Here is a 27,734-nt window from a genome sequence, read left to right on the forward strand (position 1 = left end):
GAGGGAAGAGAAGGGAGCTAATAATAATAAAAGGTTATTAAGCCAACTACCAGGGTGGGTAACTGGAGCTCAGTCCAAGAGCATTCTCTGGGGAATGGTACCAAACACACTCCTCAGAAACAAAATATATAGTAAAACTGCAGAAAACTAAAGGCACAGAGGAAATTCTAAAAGCAGGCACAGTCTCAATGTTCCAGATGAAACTGGTAACCCAGGATTCTATACCCAGCAAAAATATTTTTTAAGGATAAAGATGCAATAAGAACATTATCAGGTAGATTTTAAAAAGTGGGAGAGTTTACCAGCAAACCAGCAAAGAAAAATCTGAGGAATGTTCTTTAGGTAGAAGAAAAAATTATCCCAGGAGGAAGATGGAAGGCAGAAGTAACAAAAAACAAAGAAAAAAGCAATTATGTATAAAATGTAAAAAACCGGTAACAGCAAACGCACATAAACTGTTATAAAGTCTTTATATTGTCCCAGAGAAGAGGAAAGGTAAACTTTGTACATGAAATATGTATATTGCAATTTCTAGGCTAACCATTAAGAACAGAGTATGTAATTTTGAAACTAACAGAAATAAACTATAGAATGATTTTGTTAAAATCATCAAAAGAATGCAAGAAAGAAAATGAAATACAGAATAGTTGGAGCTAAAAGAAAAAAGGAAATAAAAGGCAGACTTAAATCCAACTGTATCACCAGTCACATTACATATAAATACACTAAAGGATCTAGTTAAAAAAAGATGATTGAGGGCACCTGGGCGGCTCAGTTGGTTGGGCAACTGCCTTCGGCTCAGGTCATGATCCCGGAGTTCCGGGATCAAGTCCCGCATCGGGCTCCCTGCTCGACAAGGAGCCTGCTTCTCCCTCTGGCCCTCCCACCTCTCATATACTCTCTCTCTCTCGTTCTCGCTCTCTCAAATAAATGGATAAATCTTAAAAAAAAAAGATGATTGAATTGAATTTTTTAAATTCAAACATACAGTGTTTATCTTAGTGACAATTAAAACTCAAGGATAAAGAAATGCTGAATAGGGCTACAAACATTAACAAAAAGAAAGCTGGTGTAACTATTTCTATTTAAAATCAGTTTTACACTGGGTGTTATATGAAAACAATGAATCATGGGACACTACATCAAAAACTAATGATGGGGGCACCTGGGTGGCTCAGTCGTTGGATGTCTGCCTTCAGCTCCAGTCATGATCCCAGGGTCCCGGGGTCGAGCCCCACATCGGGCTCCCCGCTCCATGGGAAGCCCGCCTCTCCCTCTCCCCCTGCTTGTGTTCCCTCTCTCGCTGTGTCTCTCTCTGTCAAATAAATAAATAAAATATTTTTAAAAAACACTAATGATGTACTGTATGGTGACTAATATCACATAATAAAATAAAGTAAAAATGTAAAAAATAAAATCAGCTTTACAGCAAAATCATTACTCAATAATGTAAAAGTCAATTCACAAACTGGTGAATTGCTTACAATTGCTATATTGCTATAATAACTTAAAATGTGTATATACCAAATAATATGTATCATATCACATAAAGCAAAAACTAACAAAACTCCAAGAAGAAATAGAATAGTTCCATAATCAAAAGAAGTGGGATGTAATTAAAGCATTTATAGCTGTAAATGTGTTTTTTTAAAAGGTTTCAAAATTAATGGACCCTAACCTTGTACTACACATAAAATTAACTCAAAATGGATCAAAACCTTAGTATAATGGCAAAAACTATAAAATACTTAGAAGAAAACAGGGGGAAAGCTTCATAAAAATGGATTTGGCAAATGATTTTTTCTAACATCAAACTTACAGGTAACAAAAGAAAAAGAAACTGGACTTCATAAAAATTAAGAACTTCATAAAATTAAAAACTTTTGTGTAGCCACTGTGGAAAAGTTTAGCAGTTCCTCAAAAAGTTAATCATAGAATTACCATACAATCCAGCAATGCTACTCCTAGACACAGACCCAAGAAAAATGAAAACAAGTATCCAAACAAAAACTTGTGCAGGTATGTTCACAGCAACATTATTCATTAACAGCCAAAAAGTAGAAGCAAGCCAAATATCCATCAACTGATGAATGCATAAAATATGGCATATCTATACAATGCAGTATTATTTAGCCTTTAAAAGGAATGAAAAACTGATATATGCCATAATATGGGTGAACCCTGAAAACATGATAAGTGAAAGAATTCAGCCACAAAAAGTCACATACAGCATGATTCCATTTATACAAAATATCAGGAAAGGCAAATCCATAAGGACACAAGCAGATTAGTGGTTGCCAGGGGCTGGGGTGAGGGAGAGGTTAAGGGGGGAATGGGGAATGACTGCTTAATGGGTAAGGGGTTTCTTTTTGGGGACAGTGAAAATGTTCTGGAATTAGGAAGTGGTAATGGTTGCACAACAATGTGAGTGCACTTAATGCTAATGAATTATACACGTCAAAATGGTTAAAATAGTGATCTTTGTAAATTTAGTCTCAATAAATAAAAGCTAAGTCATATAAAATTCTGCCATTAAAATCTACTCAATGTTATATAACATCACTACTACAGAAGGATGGAGCATCCATTCACTGAACTAAGAGGTACCAAAGTGATTCTAAATGATGAATGACAATGCTTTATAAGGCTATTCATGCCTCATAGCTGCACCCAAGATGAAATATCTGGAAGAGAATGTTATAAACTTGCAGTGAGGTCCTTCTGACCTTGTGGTGGCCATCAGCAATAATATCAGGAACAAAACAGGTGGCAGAAAAAGACAAAAGAGAACGTTTTCAACCAAAATGTGAAAAGCTTGGAGAACCAAAAAAGTGGTAGATGCTTTTTTAAATACTTAGTAACTATTTTTCCCCTTTCTAGCTTTTTGTAAATTTCTTTACATGAGGCTAGTGAGAAATTTCCTGCTCAGGCGTTCTTAAAGCTCCACTTCACTACTACATCACAAGTGATGAACATGTCACTTAGCAACCCCTAATATTAGACTACCTCACTGGAGTTATGAACATCACACACAGCTTATTCATATTTCTCATCACCGTTTTGGTCTCTATCTTTGTCATCTGTGTGAAGCACATTTCCCCTCTACAACATCTTCATCTTTTAGAATGCAAGAGGAAACTTGTCCCTAGCACTATGATTGGTTGATGCTTCACATTAACTTTGTGTTACACAAAGAAAATCACGTCTAAAAATTATGAAATAAAACTAGACTCACACTAAAGGTTATTTTAGGAACTGACAAATGCCTTCGATACTGGATATTTCATATCTGTTATCCAACCCTGACCTTCTACAGAATATTTCCATAAAGAATAATCAATTCTTCATATCCCCATAGTACAAACTAATCATCTACCCAACTTCTACATTTTCTCATTCACTTGAGCAATATTCACACTGGGAGGGTACTCACTGAAACAGGTTCACCAACTTGATGACTTTCATGGACTCATTCACATTTTAGTTCACAACTACAATTTAATTAGACATCATAGTCTTTAATTTATCCAAAACTTCACTGTTCACACCAAGAACCAGCATTTTCTTAGATCGTAAGGTTTTCTCTTCTTTTTCATCAATAGGACTAGCAGTTGGCTTTCTTTATGAAACCATGAAAAAATACTTTATTACTTCACGAGAACGAACGTATAAGCTCTGATGATGGGTAGATAGCAAAGCTGCCCTGAGAGCAGGTTCTGAGGGCTGAGGTAGGCTTACTATGTCAAAGCCTCATGCCCCCAAACCTGACTCATAGTACCTATTACTCAAATATGAGTCTCAGGAAAACCACAATTCAGTGTATGTCATCAATTTTTTAGATCAATTGCAAACAGTCAAAACTGTACAAGCTAAATCTGAAAATATCAAGTCTGCTGTATATTAAAACCCCTCTATATTAATTCCAATTTGAAATGACATAGGATAAAAATACACTGATTTCACATATGAGGAGGCTTCATTTCCAGAAAAATAACAAAGAACCAGATGTCTTTTGGATGACAAAGATGACTTTGGTAGAGTAAGTGAAAAAAAAAGTCACATGTGAAAGAACTGTACTTTTTTCATGGCTCCCTTACATACTATATCAAATCCATAGTCCTTTGTTAAGACATTTTTTTTCTTATTCAAATGTAATTCACTTGGATTTTTCAATAGGATTTTAGCAAAGTATAAATTAGGAAATTACATGGCCTTTGCAAATTATACTATTTCAGGCATATTAAATTCTCCTGAGCATAGAAATAAAAGTACTCTCAGAAGCAACAGCTCCAGACAACAATGCCTTTGGAAAAATACATGGTTAATGAAATCTATCAGAAGGGGAGGGAGAGCCTAAGTGTTAAAGAGGCTAAGAAGTTTTAGGCAGAATTTGGGTGTTAAGACAGAAAGAAAATGCAGGGTATATTAAGATAGCCAAAAAAGCACACATCTTGTGTTAGGATGAGACTGGGCTGGCTTGACAGGTGGAATGTATACCAAAATAAAAAATATCAAATACGAACACTGGCATTCACATTCAAGACATTCACAACTGGACTATGGCTGGCCCCTCTCATTCACAAAATATCTTAAGGTATGCTATATTACAAATATTTCGAAATTGTAATTAGGTTCAAAGAAAATTCATGGCTTTAGTGGTTTCAGGAGTGGAGAAATGTCTCATGACTCAGTCCTCTTGAAAACACTCCTGAAACCCCCTTCATTTCAAATGATAAAATTGGTTATACTCACTGAACTTAAAGCATAAACTAAAGCTGCAGTATAAGAAGCATTCTATGGTACAGGAGATTCAGCAGAGCACTTAACCCAGACTTAGGGTGTCAAGGAAGGTTTACAGGGAAAGAGACCTGAACCATATGTAAAGGTTCATTAAGTAAACAGCAGGCAGAATGTTCCAAGCAGAGGGAAGAGCATTTGTAAAAAACTGAGGCAAGAGGACGTGTCTTTAGACAAAGCATAGACTAACAAGACATAATGCATTGTTTTAGAATCTTGCCAAAATCAGGGATTCCTCCCTTCTCTGGGAGAGGCCCACAGTTGACTTTTTTTTTTTTAATTTTTTTTATTATGTTATGTTAATCACCATACATTACATCATTAGTTTTTGGTGTAGTGTTCCATGATTCATTGTTTGCATATAACACCCAGTGCTCCATTCAGTACGTGCCCTCTTTAATACCCATCACCAGGCTCTTGGTCAATAGTGAAAACAAACATTTAGGGTATCTAGAAATAGAGACCAGCTAGAGACCAATTACTCCATTAATGCTTTTGTATTTTTTTAAAGATTTATTTATTTTAGAGAAAGAACATGAGCACATGTGCATGCGCAAAAGTTGGGGAGGAGCAGAGGGAGAGAACCTTCAAGCAGACTCCCCACTGAGCATGGAGCCCGACATGAGGCTCAATCCCATGACCCATGAGATCATGACCTGAGCCGAAACCAAGAGTCAGATGCTCAACTGACTGAGCCACCCAGGTGCCCCAATACTTCTGTATTTTGACCTCACGATTTTTATATTTCTACTGGTGACATTCCTTCCTTTGTTCCTTCCTTCCTTCTTCTCTTCCCAAGACGTTCAGGAATCCCATTCTCTTAGGTAAGAAATAATGTCCATATCCTATCGTCAACCTCTGTTGGCCTGTTTGGAAAACTGCTTCGAAAGTAGATGGGGGGCACTTAGGTGGCTCAGTTGGTTAAATGTCTGCCTTCAGCTCAGGTCATGAGCCCAGGGTCCTGAGATTGAGCCCCACATCAGGCTCCCTGCTCAGCGGGGAGTCTGCTTCTCCTTCTCCCTTTGTCATTCCTCCTCCCCACGCCCTGCTTGTGCTCTCTGGCTCTGTCTGTCCAATAAATAAATAAATAAAATCTTAAAAAAAAAAAAAAAAGCACTCCCCCGATTGTACTCTCTGGCTCTCTTTCTCTCTCTCTTTCAAATAAATAAAAACGTAAAAAAAAAAAAAGGAACAGATAGTTAACTCTTTCATTACCTGTTCTTTATTTTTTTAAGATTTTATTTATTTGAGAGCGAGAATGAGCATGAGTGGGGGGGGCGGTGGGAGAGGGAGAAGCAGGCTCTCCACTGAGCAGGGAGGGAGCTTGATGGGGGGGCTCGATCCCAGGACTCTGGGATCATGACCTGAGCCGAAGGCAGATGTTTAACCAATTGAGCCACCAAGGGACCCCTTTTATTACCTGTTCTATTTATTAACCTAAAATGACAGGCTGTGGTGGCACCTAATCATCTCCATTACTTTGGGCCAGGACCAGTAGACAGGCTCTCTATAGTTTGTAATAAAAACATTAAAACAACATCAAGCATAACTTCTAGATGGAGACTTCTCAGAGGAAGCTGCCAACCACTACAACTACCTGCTGCACTATGTATGATGGATCTGTAGAAAGAGGGGTGCGCAGATCTGACAGGGGCTTATTAAGGGACAACAGACCGTAGTAAAAATTTCTTGTTTCTCTAAGAAAAAAAAGTGTGATGAATGGTCTTAGGGGGACTTCAGGCTATAAAAGTAAATCTAACTAAGGCTGTCACCTTGCTCAGGCAAGCAACAGATGAATTGAAAGGACCTTATAAGATGTGGTCAGGACCTTGGACTTTCCTGTAAGAGCAACAGGAAGCCACTGAAGAATTTTTAGCACCAAAGTGATATAATCAGATTTGTGTTTTAGAAATATCATAGAGAAGCAGTATAGAAAATAGGCTAGAAGGGGAGACAGGAAGACTGTCTTCTAGTTAACTGAGGCCCAGTCAAGTGGCATGAAAGAATGGAGAAAAGTTCCTAGATATGAGAGCCACTTAAGAAGTAGAGTGTATGACATTTACTGTCTGACTGAACATAGCAAAAAAGGAATAGGGAGGAAACAGGATGGTGCTCAGGTTTCTGATTAGGGAACAAGGTGCACAGTACCATTGTGTACTAAAAGAGGGAACAGGGAACTAAAGACTTACTTGGATAGAAAGATGAGTTCAGTTTAGGGCACAATGAGTACAAGATACTTGGAGCATCCACTCGAAAACGTCCAATAAGCAATACGCTATGAGTATGAAGGCTTAGGAGACAGATTTGAGCTAAAGCCATAGATGTGGGAACCACCAACACACAGAAGGTAATTAAAGCCATGGAAATGGATGACATAATTGAGGAAGGATGAGAAAAAAGGACTGGGCCATGGACAAATGGGATGTAAGAACTATGGAGGGTTGGGGTGCCTGGGTGGCTCAGTTGTTAAGCATCTGCCTTCAGCTCAGGTCACGATCCCAGGGTCCTGGGATTGAGCCCCACATTAGGCTCCCTGCTCTGCAGGAAGCCTGCTTCTCCCTCTCCCTCTGCCCCTGCTTGTGTTCTCTCTCTCGCTGTCTCTCTCTCTGTGTCAAATAAATAATAAATTTTTTAAAAATTAAAAAAGAACTACGGAGGGTTTAACTGACCTGTGGACATTTAATTAAAGAAACAAGGTGGGGAGGAAGGCTAATCATGACAGTAGTTATGTTAGGGAGCAGTCTTGCACTAGTTCTCCTGGGAAAAATTAGCAGACGTGTGGTAGGGAACAGGAGGGGCGCCCACCCACTCTGTTCTTGGCTCTAGTTTCCAGGTTCAGTCTGCCACCTTTACAAAGACCATAGTCATCCAAAATAAATAAAAATCAGTAAAAACGAACTGGCAAAATCATTGTTGTTCTAGTTTTCTTTTACTTAGTAGATTCAAAACTGATACCATCTGTGCAGTCAAGCAACGTATGTTACACTTAAATACAAGAATCATTCTTGTACCAGTAATGCAATCCAAAAGCTGTATCAGGACAGCACAGACACAGAGTAATATCAGATGTAGTTTTAAGTGCTATAAAACAAAATGATTCTACATTTTGGTTCCAGGCTTTACAAGTACTATAGTATATGTGGTTTTGTGTAAGATTCTAAACTATAGTCAAGTTCTTAAACTAGTTTTTTTCTACTCAAGTGTTGACAGGAAAAAATATAGTTTCAGTCTGACCTTACAGGCATGTACCATTTACCCTACTTCTAACTTGATTTGAACCCTAAGGGTACTCTTACAAAACAACAAAAATGTGCAGAACTGAGGTCAATTAATAACTAGTTCCTAAAATCTACTGAATTTTTTGCTGGACAATATCAAAATCCCTGTAATTTGTAATGAGTGATAATAAAACTTGGGATTTTTCGTTTCAACTAGGATTTCCCCAAAGATGAAAAACATGTTATTTTAAGAAATTCTATCTGATTCATCTGTATATCTCTTTAAGTGCTTAACAACTATTCTATTGCTAGATATAATAAATATCCATAGACCACATTATAGTAAAAAGTTATCCAATTCAATACTGAAGTTGTCAGCCATGTTTAACTGTCTTCCGAATACAAAACCTTATTTCCCAAGCCCCAGAACAGGTTCTATCCCTTAATCAATATTTAACCTTCCTTTGAATAAAAGTTAACAGTATAGCTCTATTTATCACTGACATAAAACACTTCTGTATGCTGAAAACTCATCTGCTTCTCAAAGTTTTCCCATTTTTCTCTATCATCCATTCACAATGTATGTGTCTGATAGGACAGTTCCTTTCTGTCATGTTGGTTTACCTTTGCTGACATATTTTCCTTATATCTCCTACGATGTGTCCTGAACTCCTAGGAAGTAGGGACTTACCAGTCTTCTTTTTGTAGGACTGCACACATAAACCACAAGATATTAGTGTCCAGCTGATTCTATGGTCTTCCAAATACAAGGAATCAAAAAGGAATTAGGTTCCTTAAAACCTTGTTTTATATTAAACACGTAGTAGGTGGCCTATTTATCACCACCTTCCTCACCTCACCCTCCCTAAACCCATCCAATGAAAAACCAGATTAGATTCCGAAGGAAAATCTGATTAGCATAAGACTAATTTAAAAAAGGGAAGAAGTCTGAAGAATCAAAGCAGAAAGGAGAAGATAAGAAAAAATGATCAAAGAAAAATGACTAAAAGGAAAATTTGAGCCAAAGATAATAAAAGGGAATAAAATAAATAATAACGAGGCAATAATATCAGATGATGACCAAGAAAAAGAAGCCTGTAAGAAATAAATTCAATCTCCTGCTTCAGTCGATCACTAAACCACAGCTCACAGGACAACTAACAACTTTTAAATCCCAGGCCAGGGACGTGTGGTTATCCCACCCTGGTACTTGTTATGCTAAGTATTACTGCTGACTTGGGGTACTCCCGAGTCAACGGAGAGGACCACCATCATTTCTGTTTCCTGCCAAGAAACACAGCAGCGACTGGGGGCCAGAGGCGGGGCCAGTGGCAAAGAGAGCACAACAGCAGGCCAAGTACTGCACAAAACAAGTCTGGTATTGTGGTTAAAATTAAATGAAAGGAAGAGAAATAAAGACAAGGGAGAATGAGAAGAGCAAACACAGCATCAGACTGAGTTCTTTCTATATGCAGAGAAAAGCAAACATCTGGAATTATTTGGTGTTGAGTGCCACCAAGTTTGACTTTGTTCCTGTCTTGCAACTGTTTCTTAGTAACACCACACAAAGAAAAAAACAGGCCTAGATGCTAAAATGGGGAGAAGAGTCCTTAAAGTGGGTATAACAATAACCATTTAAAAAACAAAATACATTTTTAAAGTAACAGAGCAGTTAACTGCACAAAGACTATTCCTGACTTGGAGATATGTTCATCCTAAATTCTTAAGTCAAATGAGGAAGCTGCAGACAAATACATACGATACATAACATTTTTTGTAAAAATACATCTGTATAAGCACAGGAAAAGTCTTTAAATGTTCCAAAATAAGTACTGGTATTATGAGTGATTTCTCCTTTAAAAAATTTTTTTCTGTGTTGTCAACATAATTAAAATAAAAATAACAACAATCCTTTAAAATAAAAGGAAAAATATCCCCTTCCAGGTCATTCGGTCTTTACCTTAAGTGTGTACGGAATTTATAAAGAACCCCTTTCACACTGAACACAGCTTTGAGAGACCTATTCCCACCCGTGGGGAGATGGGGCCACTGGCCAAGCCCAGCTGCATTACGGTGGAAAAAACACGAGCTGTGAAGACCAACAGAAAGGTTTGAATCCAGAATCTCTATTTACTAGCTCGGTGACCCATGGCAAGTTCTATGAAATTTCTGAGTGCTGCCTTCACTTGGCGTCGGCAATGAAATAATACCTACCTCACAGGGCTGTTTTGAAGATTCTTGAGAACAGTTCCTACATATGACATGGACGGGTGGGATGGGTACCAGGAAGAATTATGACCCTTCTAACCACTATTATATTTATTATCTCATGAAACAATCTGTTCCGAATAATGCCAGATTGTTTGCAGCTTTCACTGACCTCCCCTTGGCCTATGATCCCTCAGACTAATCAGTGCTCAGCAAAGCAGCCTGGTTATTGATGCTTCCTTTTAAAGCATCTGTACTTACCACCTCCAGGAGAATAAAACAGTAAAGTGTCAGAGAACAAATGTGTGCTTATCCAAGTTCTTTGTCCTACAAATATATAAGCAAACCCAGTAAGGGTAGAAAATATCTCTTCTGAAGGCACATACTACAGAAGAGTGACCAAATGAATTGCATGATAATTGCAGATATTGTTATAGGCTCTGCTTGACACATTATGCTTTACCAGAATTTGCACTGCAACTGTTGTTCATTTCTTAGTGTTGTTTTAAAACCTTTTAAGGATGCCCACCAAAAATTTTATTATTCATAAGTATGCCCTGAACCTGGAAAAGTTCAGAACCACTGAGGCAGAAAATAAAGGAGAGAGGAGAGAGATGTGAAGCAACAATCTAGAAAAGTGCAGCCTGGCAAGACTTAATGCAATGATGGTAATGTTCTAGCCATATCTATGGCATCCACTATGATAGCCACTAGCCAGCCACATGTGGCTATTGAACACATGAAATGGGGCAGGTGCAAGTGAAGAAATGAATTTATTTTATTTAATTCTAATTTAAATTTATATGATCAAATGTGGCTATTGACTATGGTACTGGATGGCACAGATCTAGAACCCTGGGTTGATAACTTGTGCTAATTCAAAAAGGGTGGTATGTGGATGAGTCAGCTAAAAGCAAAGACAAAAAGAGAATCAACAAAACACCAAAAAACCAACAAAAGCAGAAACCCAGTGCCATGTTAATATTCTCTTGCTCCACACAGAGTTCACCCTGATAAAGCTAAAGTCCTCGTCTGATCCCAAGCTGCCTTAGTCTGCTCAGGCTGCCATAACAAAAAACCATACAGTGTGGGTAACTTAACACAAATTTATTTTCTTAGTTTTAGAAGCTGGAAAGCCCATGAACAAGGTTCTGGATGACTTGGTTCCTGGTGAGGTTCCTTTTCCTGGCTTGTAGATGGCCACCATCTTTCTGTATGCTCACATGACCTCTTATTTGTGCACATGCAGAGATCTCTCCTCCCCTTCTTTGAAGGTACCAATTCTTGCACCAAACCAGATTATGACCCCACCTTTATGACCTCATTTAACCTTAACTATCTCTTTAAAGGCCCTATCTCCAAACACAGTCACTTTGGGAGTTAGGGCTTCAACATATGAATGGGGGGGATGGGCAGGCGAAATTCAGTCCATAGCACAATCCTCCACTCACTAACTAGCTTTCTTATCATGAGTTCCAAAACTCCATGGAATATATTTCTCACCCTTAATTCATAATCTTCTTAATTCATAATCATAAGCTTAGTCTTCTGCCTTCTCTTGCCACACCACCAGTTTACACCCGTGCAAGGCTTTAACTCTGTCTTCAGACACTTTAGCAATTTACCAAGATTAAAACTTAACTTTGAGCCTCAAAAATGGCTTAACTCCTAAAATGACTGTGCAAAAAAGAGTTAACACAGCAGGCCTGAAACTGCTCTCCTCAGAAAGGGCTGTTTGTAACACTGGCGCTTGGCTAGACTCTGGGAATTTGGATACTAGAAGAGTTCCCACCTCCCTAACTACTAAGAGGGACTCACAGTGCCTGAACTGTACAATGTGATTTATGCTGAACACCTGCTTTCCTTCTGAGGGTCTGGAATTTGGTACCTGCCAGGATGGTAGGAAGACTATGTGACCAGCCCCCAATAAAAACTTTGGGCATTGACTCTCTCTCTAATGAGCTTCTCTGATAGATGACATACCACACATGTTATCACAATTCTGCTGGAGGAAATGTGTCCTTTGTGACCCTACAGGGAAAAGACTCTTAGAAGCTTGTGCCTAGTTTTCTCCTGACTTCATCCTATGCACCTTTTCCCATTGCTGATTTTGCTTGGTATCCTTTCCGTGTAATAAACCATAATTGTGGGGACAACTACATGCTGAATTATGTGATGTCTTCCTAGTGAATCATCAAAGTTGTAGTACGGAAGACATCTGACACTTTAATCCACTTCTTAATTCGTATCACCAAACATCTACCCTAGTAAAAGAACCCCATATTCCTATATTTTAATCTTCCCAAGTTCCACTCCAACCCATAATTCTCCCAGCCCTGGCCTTATCCAGTCAATTTTCTACAATTATCACGATCACTCAGGTTAAGATAACCATCAGCTCTCTATGTATCAGTGCTTCTGTAACTGGGGTGAATATGCTCCAAGAGACAGCAGCAGGTTTTTTTTTTTTTAATATAAAAATGTTCATTTCCTAAATCTTTTAGTAAAAATAGCATTCCCACGCACTTCTCCATATTGAGCCTCATTTTACTTGATCTTTCTGCAAGGGTAGAAGCTGCAGAGCACTCCTTCTATCTGCCTATAAGCTGTTTCTTCCACCAAATAGCCTTAAATGTCAGTGTTCCACGGGTCTCCATGTTCCACCTCTTTCACCTCACTTCCCACAGACCATTCCATTTACTTCCCTAACTTGAGCTTCTACCTACAATCCATACATCTTTGCCTTCAGCTCTGTCACCTGTCCTAAGCCCCAGAATCTTACCTCCAAACACCTACAAGATAAATATATCTATGGATCCTACTGATCGCTCAGACTAATAGTCTTCTTGATACTTTTGTTCAAAAAGATCATCTAGGTCTGTTTGCTTCACAATTCCATTGGTATGTCTACAGTTACTATAGCACAGCAATCCGAAGTTATAGAAGACTATTTGAATTTTTTCCTTAACATGTTTTTTTGGTATTCCAGCCTACACTATTCCTATTTAGTAGTTTACTATCACAGTAGAGCCTGGTGCAAAGCTATGCACACACCAGCCATTTAATAAATCTTCATTCAACAAATTAATATTGTCATCCATCTATCAGACCTACAGTAAACAGAATGGAACACAATGCTGGTAACCCAGCTGCATGTAGAAATGTCACTGCTGGTAATCTCAATTTATTAGTTCTATATGAATCAAAATTTTCAAAGAACGGTTTGGAATAACCAGCTAGCCATTTAAGGGATAAAATGTGTATGAAGGTTTAAACTTTAAAAATTAAATCATTTAAGAAAAAAAAAAAAAGAGGGGGTAGTTGCTGTAGGAATGTCCAGATAAGGATGGCAGACTGAACATACATAGGTTTCATTCCTCCCTGAAACTGTACAAAGATGAAAATAAAGGAAATTACTTTTCATTTTTTTTTAAGGCATAAACTTACAAGGATGGAGAGGATAGAAAAGGAGAAAACAGCAATAGAATTGAACAAGCTAGAAAGTGATAGACCAATGGTGACTAACTTAATAGACCGGAGAAACCAGAATCTGAGAAGAACAACAGAGCTAAACCCAGCCCATTTTACATCCCATTTTATACCACTGGACTCCTAACAGGATCAGAAAATGAAGAAATCTGGGACATCTAGAAATGGAGATGTGAAAGGAGACCTAAAATAAAGTCAACTGGTTTAAAGGCTACCTGAGAGACAGTTAGAGCTCCACAGCTTCATTCCAACTCTGGCAGCCCAGCCCCCAACCTGACCAAAAAGAGGTAGTTTATTCTCTGGAGATGATAAAACAGAGGTCTCCGGACTACAAGTCAACAGACATAGCTGAGAGCAGAGCCACAGTGCCACAAACAGAGGATGGAGGCCAGCAACCAGAAAGTGATATAACAGTGGAGCGCAAAATTGGAACTTTTAGAAGTCTACTCCGATGGAGGACATCCCTGCCTAAAAGGTGCTCAGGTGGTGAAGTGGGGCAGAATCCTAGGTGAGACACTGCAGTCTCAGGATCCCTGAGTTCACATAAAGAACGGGGGTGCCTGAGTACAGCAGAGTTCCCAGATATCAATGCAGGAAAAGCGGCTGTAATCAGTGAGCCCAGGAGTGGGCTTTCAGCCCAGTGTTGCCATAAACCACAAATCCTGGCACTATCCGAGCAGGGGCCCACCAAGTGGCAGAACCACAGTGAAACCCCCGTTGCCCTGGGACAAGCAGCTTGCCACAGCAGTCTGCAGGGTTAGGAGACCCAAGACAGGGTCGCATGCCTGAGATAAAAATGCTCGATCACAGGCTGTGTGAGCAAGGAGTGTGGATGGAGACCAGAGAAACAGGAGTGATTGCTTTTCCTGAGGGCTCACTGAAGAGTGGGGGGGCGTGAGCTCTCAACTTTAGGACTAGAGATTGGGAGGCCGCCATTTTGATTCTCATCCTCAAAAACAATGCAGAAAGCCTTTAAGGGTACAAAAGTCACATACAGCAATGCACAGCCACTTACTTAGGTGCCCCCCCTCCCACCCCACGCAGAGGCGGTGCAATTCTGCATGGGGCAGACACCTGAGAAATCAGCGCAACAGTCCCCTGCCCCCAGGAGATAAGCAAAAACATCTGGGTAAGAGCAAGTTTACTGATCACACAGAACTGCAAAACACCAATGCAAGAGGGAAATAGTATATAGAATTCATGTTTTTTTTCTCATGATTCTGTAGCCTTTCAATTTTAATTATTTTCTCTTTCCTTTTCAACCAACCTACTGAGCAGGGAGCCTGATGTGGGACTCAATCCCAGGACCCTGGAATCATGACCTGAGCTGAAGGCAGACACTTAACCATCTGAGCCACCCAGGCGTCCCTTATTCTTTTTTTTTAAGTCTTATTTAATTTTCATCTTTATAGTTACATTTTTTTTAAAGATTATTTATTTATTTGAGAGACGGACAGAGAGAGAGAGGGAGAGAGCAAAAGCAGGGGAGGCAACAGGCAGAGGAAGAGGTAGAAGCAAACCCCCTCCTGAGCAGAAAGCCCAATGCAGGACTCAATCCCAGGACCCTGGGATCATGGCCCCAGCCAAAGGCAGACACCTAACTGACTGAGCAACCCAGGCGCCCCTTTACAGTTACATTCTATCCTTTCATTGTATTTAGGTTTTTATATATATATAAGATTTTCTTTCTTTACAATTTTGAGATGCAGTTTGTTCTAAGAGATCAAAATACACCCAGAATCTAGAGTATTATTCTGTTCTCTTCAGCTGTCTGGTTATATTCTCTATTGTTTTATTAAAGTCTTTTTTAACTTTCATCTTTACAGTTATATGCCATCCCTTCATTGTATTTAATTTTGTTTTTGTATGTGTGCATGTATGTATGCACGTGCATATGTGTAAGTTTTCCTTTCGTTACAATTTCCTAACAAACAGACCAAAAGACACCCAAGATATAGTGTATCACTCTGTTCTGTTCACCTGTTTATAGTCTTTCTTTTTTCTTTGTCTTTTAATTTTCATTTTCACAGTTATAGTCTATCCTTTCATTGTATTTAATTTTCTTTTTGTACGTATATAAGTTTTTCTTTCTTTACAATTTTGGGATCTAGTTTTCTAACAAACAGACCAAAATACACAGAGGGTCCAGTGTATTACTCTGTTCTGTTCACCTGATTATATTCTCTCTTTTCTTTTCTCAATTTTTCTTTTTTTTTTTTTTCCAGTTTTGGCTCCCTTCTGATATGATTAGTGTGTATTTCTCTGGAGTCGTTGTTGCGATTTTAGCATTTTGTTCTCTCCATCATCTATTCTCTGGACAGAGTAACAGGACAAAAAAACTAATCTCAAAAAAGAGAAGAGGCAATACTGACTGCCAGGGACCTAATCAGTATAGATATAACTAAGACGTCAGAACTACAGCACAGAATAACAATTATAAATGATACTAGCTGGACTTGAAAAAAGCATAGAAGACACTAGAGAATCTCTTTCTAGAGACATAAAAGAACTAAAATCTAATCAAGTCAAAATAAAAAATGCTATTAATGAGATGCAATAAAAAATGGAGGCTCTAACTGCTAGGATAAATGAGGCAGAAGAGAGAATTAGTGATATAGAAGACAAAACGATGGCAAATAAAGCAGCTGAGAAAAAGAGAGATAAGCAACTACTGGATCACGAGGGCAGACTTCGAGAGATAAGTGATACCATAAAACAAAACAACATTAGAATAATTGGGATCCCAGAAGAAGAAGAAAGAGAGAGAGGGGCAGAAGGTATACTGGAGCAAATTATAGCAGAGAAGTTCCTTAATTGGGGGAAGGAAACAGGCATCAAAATCCAGGAGGCACAGAGAACCCCCCTCAAAACCAATAAACATAGGTCAATACATGGACATATAATAATAGCAAAGCTTGCAAATCTCAGAGACAAAGAGAAAATCCTGAAAGCAGCTTGGGACAAGAGGTCTGTAGCCTACAGGGGTAGCTTACGGCAGCAGACCTATCCACAGAGACCTGGCACGCCAGAATGGATTGGCATGATATATTCAGGGTGCTAAATGAGAAAAATATGCAGCCAAGAATACTTTATAAAGCAAGGCTGTCATTTGACTCAAAATAGAAAAAGCAGCTTTGCGCAGTGGCAGTATTGTAGCCAATGAGGTTTATCCGAGGCGCGATTATTGCTAATTCAAAATAGAAAAAGCGGTAAAAAGCTTCCAGGACAAACAGAAAATAAAAGAATTTGTGATCACCAAACCAGCGCTGCAAGAAATAAAGGGGGTCCTGTAAGTGAACAGAGAACTGAAGAGTAACAAAGACCAGAAAGGAACAGAGACAATAGACAGAAACAGTGACTTTACAAGTAATAAAACGGCACTAAAATCATATCTTTCAACAGTTGAATGTAAGTGGGCTAAATGCCCATTCAAAAGACACAGGGTATGAGAATGGATAAAAAAGCAAGACCCATCCATATGCTGTCTGCAAGAGACTCATTTGAGGCCCAAAGACACCTCCAGATTGAAAGTGAGGGGGGTGGAAAACCATTTATCATGCTAACAGACATCAAAAGAAAGATGGAATAGCAATCCTTTTATCAAACAAATTAGATTTTAAACCAAAGACTGTAACAAGAGATGAGGAAGGACACGTAATTAAAGGGTCTATCCAAAAAGAAGAGCTAACAATTATAAATATTTATGCCCCTAACATGGGAGGAGACAAATAAAAAAACCAATTAATAACAAAGTTAAAGAAACCCACTGATAATAACACATTAATAGTAGGGGACTATAACACCCCACTCACAGTAATGGACAGATCATCTAAGCAGAAGATCAACAAGGAAACAAGAGCTTTGAATGACACACTGGACCAGATGGACTTCACATATATATTCAGAGCATTCCATCCTAAAGCAACAAAACACATATTCTTCTCAAGTGCACATGGAACATTCTCCAGAACAGATCACATCCTGGGTCACAAATCAGGTCTCAACCGGTACCAAAAGATTGGGATCATTCCCTGCATATTTTCGGATCACAATGCATTGAAACTAGAACTCAATCACAAGAGGGAATTTGGAAAGAACTCAAATACATGGAGAATAAAGAGCATCCTAGTAAAGAATGAATGGGTCAACCAAGAAATTAAAATAGAATTAAAAAATGCAAAAAAATTCTATTAAAATAGAATTAAAAAATGAAAATACAAGTGTTCAAAACCTTTGGGAAGCAGCAAAGGCGATCCTAAGAGGGAAGTATACAGCAAACAAGCCTTTCTCAAGACACAAGAAAAGTCTCAAATACACAACCTAACGTTACACCTAAAGAAGCAGGAGAAAAAACTATAAATAAAGCCTAAACCCAGCAGAAGAGAATTAATAAAGATTAGAACAGAAATCAGTGAGATAGAAACCAAAACTTTGCTTTATAAACCAAAGAACAGTAGAACACACCAACAAAACTAAGAGCTGGTTCTTTGAAAGAATTAGTAAGTTCAACAAACCCTCAGCCAGACTTATGAAAAAGAAAAGAGAAAGGACACAAATAAATAAAATCATGAATGAAAGAGGAGAGATCACAACCAACACCAAAGAAATACAAACAATTATAAGAAAATATTATGAGCAAATATATGCCAACAAAATAGGCAATCTGGAAGAAATGAATATATTCCTAGAGATGTACTGAACCAGGAAGAAATAGAAAACCTGAACAGACCGATAACCAGCAAGGAAACTGAAGCAGTAATCAAAAATCTCCCCACAAACAAGAGTCCAAGGCCAGATGGCTTCCCAAGGGAATTCTACCAAACATTTAAAGAAGAATTAATACCTATTCTTCTGAAGCTGTTTCAAAAAACAGAAATAGAAGGAAATCTTCCAAATTCATTCTATGAGGCCCACATTACACCTTGATCCCAAAACCAAAGGTCCCACCAAAAAGAATTACAGACTGATTATCCCTGATGAACATGGATGTTGAAATTCTCACCAAGATACTAGTCAATAGGATCCAAGAATACATTAAAAGGATTATTCACCACGATCAGATAGGATTTATTCCTGGGCTGCAAGGGTGGTTCAACATTCGCAAACCAATCAATGTAATATACCACATTAATAAAAGAAAGGACAGGAACCATTTGATCCTTTCAATAGATGCAGAAAAAGCATCTGACAAAGTACAGCAACGCTTCTTGATTAAAACTCTACACAGTGTAGAGATAGAAGGAATATACCTCAGTATCATAAAAGCCATCTATGAAAAGCCCACAGTAAATATCATTCTCAATGGGAATAAACTAAAGCTTTTCCCCTAAGGTCAGGAACACAACAGGGATGTCCACTCTCACCACTGTTGTTCAACATAGTACTGGAAGTCCTAGCCTCAGTAATCAGACAACAAAAAGAAATAAAAGCATCCAAATTGGCAAAGAAGTCAAACTCTCACTCTTTGCAGATTACATGATTCTGTAAGTAGAAAACCCAAAAGACTCACCCCAAAATTGCTAGAACACATACAGAAATGCAGCAAAGTGCCAGAATACAAAATCAATGCACAAAAATCAGTTGCATTTCTATATACTAACAATGGGACAGAAGAAAGAGAAATTTAGGAGTTGATCCCATTTACAATTGCACCCAAAACCATAAGATACCTAGGAATAAACCTAACCAAAGAGGCAAAGAATCTGTATTCAGAAAACTATAGAACAGTCATGAAAGAAATTGAGAAAGACACAAAGAAATGGAAAAACCTTCAATGCTCATAGATTGGAAGAAGAAATATTGTTAAAATGTCTATGCTACCTAGAGCAATTTTACATTCAATGCAATGCCTATCCAAATACCATCAACTTTTCTCACAGACCTGGAACAAATGATCCTAAAATTTCTATGGAACCAGAAAAGATCCCGTATAGCCAAAGGAATGTTGAAAAAGAAAAGCAAAGCTGGCAGCATCACAATGCCGGACTTCAAGCTCTATAACAAAACTGTAATCATCAAGACAGGATGGTACTGGCGCAAAAACAGAAACATGGATCAATGGAACAGAAAAGAGAGCCCAGAAATGGACCCTCAACTCTATGGTCAACTTATCTTCGATAAAGAAGGAAAGAATATCTAGTGGAAAAAAGACAGTCTCTTCAACAAATGGTGTTGGGAAAATTGGACAGCTACATGCAGAAGAATGAAACGGGACCATTTTCTTACACCATACACAAAAGTAGACTCAAAATGCATGAAAGACCTAAACGTGAGATAGCAATCCATCAAAATCCTAGAGGAGAACACAGGCAGCAACCTCTGTGACCTTGGCTGCAGCAACTTCTTGCTAGACACATCTCCAAACACAAGGGAAACAAAGGTAAAAATGAACTATTGGGACTTCACCAGGATAAAAAGTTTTTGCACAGCAAACAGTTGACAAAACCAAAAGACAACTGACAGAATGGGAGAAGATATTTGCAAATGACCTAGCAGATAAAGGGCTAGTATCCAAAATTTATAAAGAACTTATCATACTCAAAACTCAAAGAACAAATTACCCAATCAAGAAATGGGCAAAAGAGATGAACAGACATTTCTCTAAAGACACACAAATGGCCAACAGACACATGAAAAAAATGCTCAACATCACTCGACATCAATACCACAATGAGATATCACCTCACACCAGTCAGAATGGCTAAAATTAACAAGTCAGGAAATGACAGATATTGGCGGGGATGCGGAAAAAGGGGAACCCTCCTACACTGTTGGTGGGAATGCAAGCTGGTGCAGCCACTCTGGAAAACAGTATGGAGGTTCCTCAAAAAGTTGAAAATAGAGCTACCCTATGACCCAGCAATTATACTACTAGGTATTTACCCTAAAGATACAAATGTAGTGACCTGAAGGGGCACCTCCACCCCAATGTTTATAGCAGCCATGTCCACCATAGTGAAACTATGGGAAGAGCCCAGACGTCCATTGACAGATGAATGGATAAAGAAGATGTGGTATGTATATATATACATACACACAATAGACTACTACTCAGTCATCAAAACAAATGAAATCTTGCCATTTGCAATGACATGGATGGAACTAGAGGGTATTATGCTAAGCGAAAGTCATTCAGAGAAAGATAATTATCATATGATCTTACTCATATATGGAATTTAAGAAACAAAACAGAAGATCACAGGGGAAGGGAGGGGAAAATATAACAAGAGAAAATCAGAGAGGGAGACAAACCATAAGAGACCTTAGTCATAGGAAACAAACAGGGTTGTTGGAGGAGATAGGGTAACTGCGTGATGGACATTAAGAAGGCACATGATGGGGCGCCTGGGTGGCTCAGATGGTTAAGCGTCTGCCTTCGGCTCAGGTCATGATCCCAGGGTCCTGGGATCGAGTCCCGCATCAGGCTCCCTGCTCCTTGGGAGCCTGCTTCTCCCTCTGCCTCTCTCTCTCTCTGTCTCTCATGAATAAATAAATAAAATCTTAAAAAAAAAAAAAAAAGATTAAAAAAAAAAAAAGAAGGCACATGATGTAATGAACACTGGGTATTATGTAAGACTGATGAAATCACTGAACTCTACCTCTGATACTAATAATACACTATATGTTAATTAACTAAATTGAAATTTAAAAAATACGGATAAAAAACAACATGGAAGTCACATGGGGAAAAGAGAGACTTTAAAAACTTTTTCAAAAAGTAACATTTGTATCTTTATAGTACAGAGAAGATAATACTATATCCATGAAATGAGAGAATATTAACAAAATGAACATTCAGAGAATGATCTTGGAAATTAAACATAAAATACTAGAAATAAACTCAACAGAAAAGAAAGAATTTAAAGTTGAAAAAAATGTCTCAAATGTAGAGCAAAAACACAATGTGACAGAAAACAGGAAAAAGGTAAGAAAGAATATCAGTCCTGGAAGTCAAATTCCAAATAAAGGGGCTCCAAAGAAAACGGAAGAGAGGATACACTGAACACAAATTTTCCTAGAACAAGAGGCTCCAAACTGAAAGGGTTCAACACAATGGATGAAAAGAGCATCATAATACACCATGGCACATCATCATAAAATTGTAAAAACATTGAAAGGTTAGAAGGAAATGGAACAATGCCTTCACAATTCTGAAGGAAAATTATTTCTAACATGGAATTTTATATCCATCAATCTATAATCAAGTGGGACTAGAATCATGACACATTCAATAAGCAGTGACCAGAAAATAACTCACCTTCCACACACCCTTTTAAGAAGATACTAGAGGATGTTCACCACCAAAAGCGGAGAATAAACCTAGAAAGAGAAACAAAAAGAAGATATAGTATCAGAGAAAGGACAGAATGGATGATAATGAAGGAAAATCCTACAATAACTGAAAAAAGTTTTTAAATAGAGGCTTTTTGTATCTGCTCAGATTTCCTTCTCAAAATACAATTTTATGTAAATGCTGAAAGAATTCAAGAAACCTCCACAACCTCTTAAATTAAAAAACAAACAGGAAAGCAAAAAGAAAGAAGGGGGAGACAAAAGCAACAGCATTCACTGTGGTATACTGTGGTATACCAGTCTTCTATATTGATAGAAAAAGCCAGTTCTTCTGATCAGCTCTGGGCTTCCAGTTACCAACTTTAGGTTACAACACAGTGCTTGACAATGGTTGGCTTCAATTCTTCTGCTCAGAAAACGTTTAACAGAAATTGAACAAATGTAAATAAGGGAGACTCAACTGCCTTCTTTTGATAAATGTTGCCTCTTTTTAATCAAAGACTAAAGATGGTTTAGCAATAGCCATTCAACTGTTTTATTACCCAGTTCAGATGCTTCCTCAACAGTCCAGTGGAGAAATTCAGTAAAGGTAAATGGAATTTTAAAATGTGGTCACCAGGGGCACCTGGTGGCTCAATCAGTTAAGCGTCCAACTATTGGTTTTGGCTCAGGTCACAATCTCATGGGTTGTGGGATCAAGCCCTGCATCAGGCTCCTTGCTCAGCAGGGAGTCTGCTTGAAATAGTCTCTCCCTGCTCCTGCTCTCTCTCTCTCAAAACAAATAAATCTTTAAAATAAAATGTGGTCACAAATAAACAAGCAAACAAAAACAAAACAATCACACCCACTCCTACAACTATCTGACCCATTCAAAGAGCCTCCAGTGGACTCCTGTATACTCTTAAATTTGACCAAAAAAACCCACGAAAAAACAAAAAAAATACAAGATTTCATAAGAAATCAAAGTACAGAACGTAGCTCTAGAAAATACTATACTGCTTAACTGATACCTCACTGGTAATCACACTAAGTGGAAAATGAGGAGAAAAACAAATTGGAATAGTGCCGGTTTTGAAAGCTTGTCCTACCACAGCCTAACTGAAAGACAAGTTCACAAGAAACATGCTCAAAATCATTTAGAATAAAATTCTTTCCTTAAATACAGCATTTTAAATTGTCCAACTGATACGATTCTAAAATATCAACTATTTACTATCTTTTAATTGACTAATGCAACTGGATTCCATTAACAGCTAATTTTGCCAAATTCTAAAAAACTCATTTAAAAGACCATAAAGAAAGAATAAAATACTTATACTGTATTTTTGCATTCCTACAATTCAAAAGCAACAGAATCAAGTTTTTTCAGGATGTGAATAAACATGCCATACTTCAGGTTAAAAGCATATTCTATTCCAAAATTAGCAGTGAAAATAAGCTCGGAAAGAAAGGACTTCCCAGCCTTGAATTCAGTGGCATTAATATTAATGACAATTCCACTCATTTCAAAGGCATGTCCCAGAGTGTTTATATTATGAAAAATGGCTCTGGAATGTCATCTTCAGTAAATTTTAAATTGTTTAATCTGAGGTTTTGCTAGATTTGTAACAGCTGCACTTGTGTTTACAACTATAATAAGATCTTTACAGCATGGCACTCCTTTACACATTTTTTAGATCTGGTTGGTACAAACATGTTGTACTGATCAATGGAAATGAGTCTGGTATCTCTCGATAGCTACAAATTTGGTCAGAATAAAGTTTTGTTTTGGATTAACATTGTACAAAAAATGCACCATAGACCTTCAGAAGTTTTATGGTATTGGTTACAGAAGGATAGGATAAAAACTTCCATTCCTATACAAACATTTGGAAAATGACTCAATTTGTGTTTGTGGAATTCAAATTTTGTTTGGGGAGAAGATAGGCATATCAAATACACTGTGGATCTAATTTGTTTGCTGGCATTCACGGAGGCTCTCAGGGCAAGTTACCAAGCAGAAATTGGTTAGGCAGTATTCAAAAGCCTACATTTCTTCTAATACCTTTATTTACACAGTAGAAAAATGCAACAAAAAAGCCTGCCAAAGACTTGCTTAAGACTGTTTCAACAGGGAGCACCAGCAGTCCTTGGCCATGGGGCTGCTGGAGCAATGAGAAGAGCACCAGACCAGCGTCAGTTTCGGGGGTAACAGTCAACAGCTTTGCCACTAACCTCAGTTTTTTCTCTGTAAACATTTCACAGAGAAGTTACTATTGAAGGTGAAGGTTCTCTGCTAAAATAAGTTGAGTCTGGGCAACCAGAAACGCCCGGCTCTTTTAGAAACTGAAAAGATTATCATGCCCTAATAACAAAGACATATTCAAAAGCTGCACAAACAGAAGAACCCCACAAGTTCTTCAGTACTATCCTCTTTTTGGGTTCTCAGGAATTCCTAATCCTGGTCAAAATTAATTTTTTGAAAAGCCTCCACTCTATTTTGTTCAGAATACCCATTTTTTCCCCTAGCTGTAACTCTGACAATTGAATGCACTTCAAAATGATTCAAGTGTTACTAAAGTACTTTAGACAAAGGTCATAAATTCAAATGTCCAGAATAGGTCAGTTAAATGAGTAAAGCAATCAAAAGGGCTTGAGGCTACTGGGAGACAAAGCACAATCCAAAGAAGACAGCCAGAACTTAGTTCCTGCCAGCTGCTGGCAAAGGAGAAGTCAGATTTAGTTGTCCTACTGCCTTAATAAAAACCTAGAAAATATGGGTTTTTAAAGGTGAAACCGCTTGGTGTTTAAACGTTAGTGATTAGAAAACTCTTAAACATCATGCAAGCCACACAAAACTTAACTTCAAAGCAGATCTGTTCTCTGCTTTATTATCTCTACCATGTTTGTTTTATACGGATGTATTTAAAATACCATTACAAGGTAAAAAAGAACCTTGGTGACTTTTTTTAATGCTTCAATCATGCTATGACTTATGTTGATATATTCAACAGGGTTCTTTTTTTTTTCTTAAAGTACAATTGGTTTGTAATGTTATATTAACTTCAGCTTCATACGCACACCATGATTTAATCTTTGTATACACTACAGTAAATCTAGTTACTATCCATCACCATATAATTGCTCTGGTTACCCATTTCATCCACCCCATAACCAACTGCCATTCTGATAACCCCAATCTATTCTCCATATTTGGAGTTTTTGTTTCTTGTTTCATTTTTTAGATTACATATATAAATAAAGTCATAAATTTGTCTTTCTCTGACTTATTTCTTTAGCATAATACCCTCAGATCCATCCATGTTGTTGCAAATGGCATGCTTTCATTCTTTTTTATGGCTGAGCAGTATTCCATTGTCTATATACCACCTCTTCTTTATCCATTCATCTACTGATGAATACTCTTGTTTCCATATCTTGGCTACTGTAAATAATAACTGAAATGAACATGGTATGCAATATATCTTTCTGAATTAGTGTTTTCATCTTCAAATAAATACCAAGAAATGGAACAGCTGGATCATATGGTAGTTCTATTTCTAATTTTATAAGGAAGCTCCATATTGTTTTGTTTAGTGGCTGCACCAATTTACATTCCCACCAGCTGTGCACAAGGGTTCCCTTTTCTCCACATCCTCTCAAACTTTTTTTTTTAATAATAGCCACTCTAACAGGTGTGAAGTAATATACCACTGTGGTTTTAATTTGCATTTCCTTGATGGTGATGTAGAACATCTTTTCATGAGTTTGTTGGCCACCTATATATTTTCTTTGGAAATATGTCTATTCAGAGACACTGCCCATTTTTCAATGAAAATGTTCAGCTCCTTTGCTATTGACTTGTTTGAGTTCTGTATATATTTTGGATGTTAACCCCTTAACAAATGTATGATTTGCAAATATTTTCTCTCATTCAGTAGGTTGCCTTTTCATTTTGATGGTTTCTTTTGCTGTGCAGAAGCTTTTTAGCTTGATGTACTCCCATCTGTTCATTTTTGCTTTTGAAATCAAATCCAAAAATTAAATATCAAGACCAATGTCAAGGAACTTACCATCTATGTTTTCTCCTAGGAGTTTTATGATTTCAGGTCTTACATTCAAGCCTCTAATCCATTTTGAGTTAATTTTTGTGTACAGTATAAGATAGTGCTCTAGTTTCATTCTTTCGCATGTGGCTGTCCAGTTTTACCAATACCATTTTTGAAGAGACTTTCCCCATTGCAATGCTTGGCTCCTTTTCAGAAATTAACTGACCACATGTGTGTAGGTTTAATCTGGGCTATCCTGTTCCATCAATGTGCCTGTTTTTATGTCAATAACACGTTTTGATTACCATAGCTTTGTAGTATAGTTTGAAATCAGAAAGCATGATACCTCCAGCTTTGTTCTTCTTTCTCAAGATTGCTTTGAGTATTCAGGGATTAGAGGCTTGAATTTAAGACCTGAAATCATAAAACTCCTAGGAGAAAACATAGATGGTAAATTCCTTGACATTGGTCTTGATACTTAATTTTTGGATTTGATTTCAAAAGCAAAAATGAACAGATGGGAGTACATCAAGCTAAAAAGCTTCTGCACATTTTGTGGTTCCACACAAATCTTTAAGTTATTTGTTCTATTTCTGTGAAAAATATTGAAACGTTTTTGATAGGGACTGCACTGAATCTACAGATTGCTTTGGGTAGTATGGACATTTTTAACAGTATTAATTCTTCTAATCCATGAGCATGGAATATCTTCCCCTTATTTGTATCTCCCTCAATTTCTTTCATCAAGGTCTTATAGTTTACAGTGTACAGACCTTTCACCTTCTTGGTTAAATTTATTCATAGGTAGGGGCACCTTGGTGGCTCAATTAGTTAAGTGTCTTGAGTCTTGATTTTAGCTCAGGTCATGATCTCAGGGTCCTGGGATCAAGCCCCATGTCCGGTTCCACACTCAACAGGGAATCTGCTTAAGGATTCTCTCTCTCCCTCTCCCTCTGCCCTTCCCCGTGCTTGCATGCTCGCTCTCTCTAAAATAAATAAATCTTTTAAAAAACTTATTTATATTTTATTCTTTTATTTACAATTATAAATGGGGTTTCTTCTCCTTCTGCTACTTTATTATTCATGTATAGAAATGCAACAGATTTCTGCATATTGATTTTGTGTCATGCAATTTTACTGAATTCATTTACTAGTTCTAAGTTATTTTGTGAATCTTTAGGATTTTCTATATATAGTGTCAGCACCTGCAAATAGTGACATTTTACTTACTCCTTTCAAATCTGGATGCCTTTTACTTCTTTTTCTTGCCTAATTGCTGTGGCTAGGGCTTCCATTCTATGTTGAATAAAAGTGGCAAGAGTTGAAATTGTTGTCCTGTTCCTGATCTTCAGCTTTTTACTGTTGAGTATGATATTAGCTGAGAGTTGGTCATATATGGCATTATGTTGAGGTACATAATACCCTCTATTCCCACTTTGTTGAGAGTCTTATAAATGGATGTTGAATTTTGTCCAATGCTTTTTCTACATCTATTGAAATGATCACATGATTTTTATCCTTCAATTTGTTAAAATGGTTATCACACTGATTGACTTGTGGCCCTAGCATTCCTGCAATAAAGCTCTTTAATCATGAAGTATGATCCTTTTGAGGTATTTTTGTATTTGGTTTGCTAATACTGTGTTGAGGATTCTTACATCTAAGTTCATCAGAAATATTGGCCTGCATTTGCAACGACGTG

At 37.7% G+C, this 27,734-nt stretch overlaps 1 protein-coding gene and 1 pseudogene across 12 annotated transcripts in view; one reads left to right on the forward strand and one right to left on the reverse strand.

The window, feature by feature from the left end:
- FANCC (FA complementation group C) overlaps window positions 1-27,734 on the reverse strand; it is a 302,041-nt gene that overhangs the window by 247,878 nt on the left and 26,429 nt on the right. For 9 of the 12 annotated variants that reach the window (XM_073880710.1, XM_025851664.2, XM_025851665.2 and 6 more), the window contains one exon: window positions 21,970-22,031. The exons of 2 other annotated variants lie outside the window; for them this stretch is intronic. The gene's annotated coding sequence lies outside the window, so the exon portion shown is untranslated. Of the gene's footprint in view, window positions 1-10,484; window positions 10,551-21,969; window positions 22,032-27,734 lie in introns of all 12 variants that reach the window. One more of the 12 variants, XM_025851666.2, reaches the window with a different exon arrangement.
- Window positions 16,843-16,916, forward strand: LOC112808585 (U4 spliceosomal RNA; annotated as a pseudogene).

Source organism: Callorhinus ursinus, unplaced genomic scaffold (assembly GCF_003265705.2).
Source record: "Callorhinus ursinus isolate GAN/ISIS: 27379988/994484 unplaced genomic scaffold, GSC_fseal_2.0 scaffold39, whole genome shotgun sequence".
NCBI lineage: Eukaryota > Metazoa > Chordata > Mammalia > Carnivora > Otariidae > Callorhinus > Callorhinus ursinus.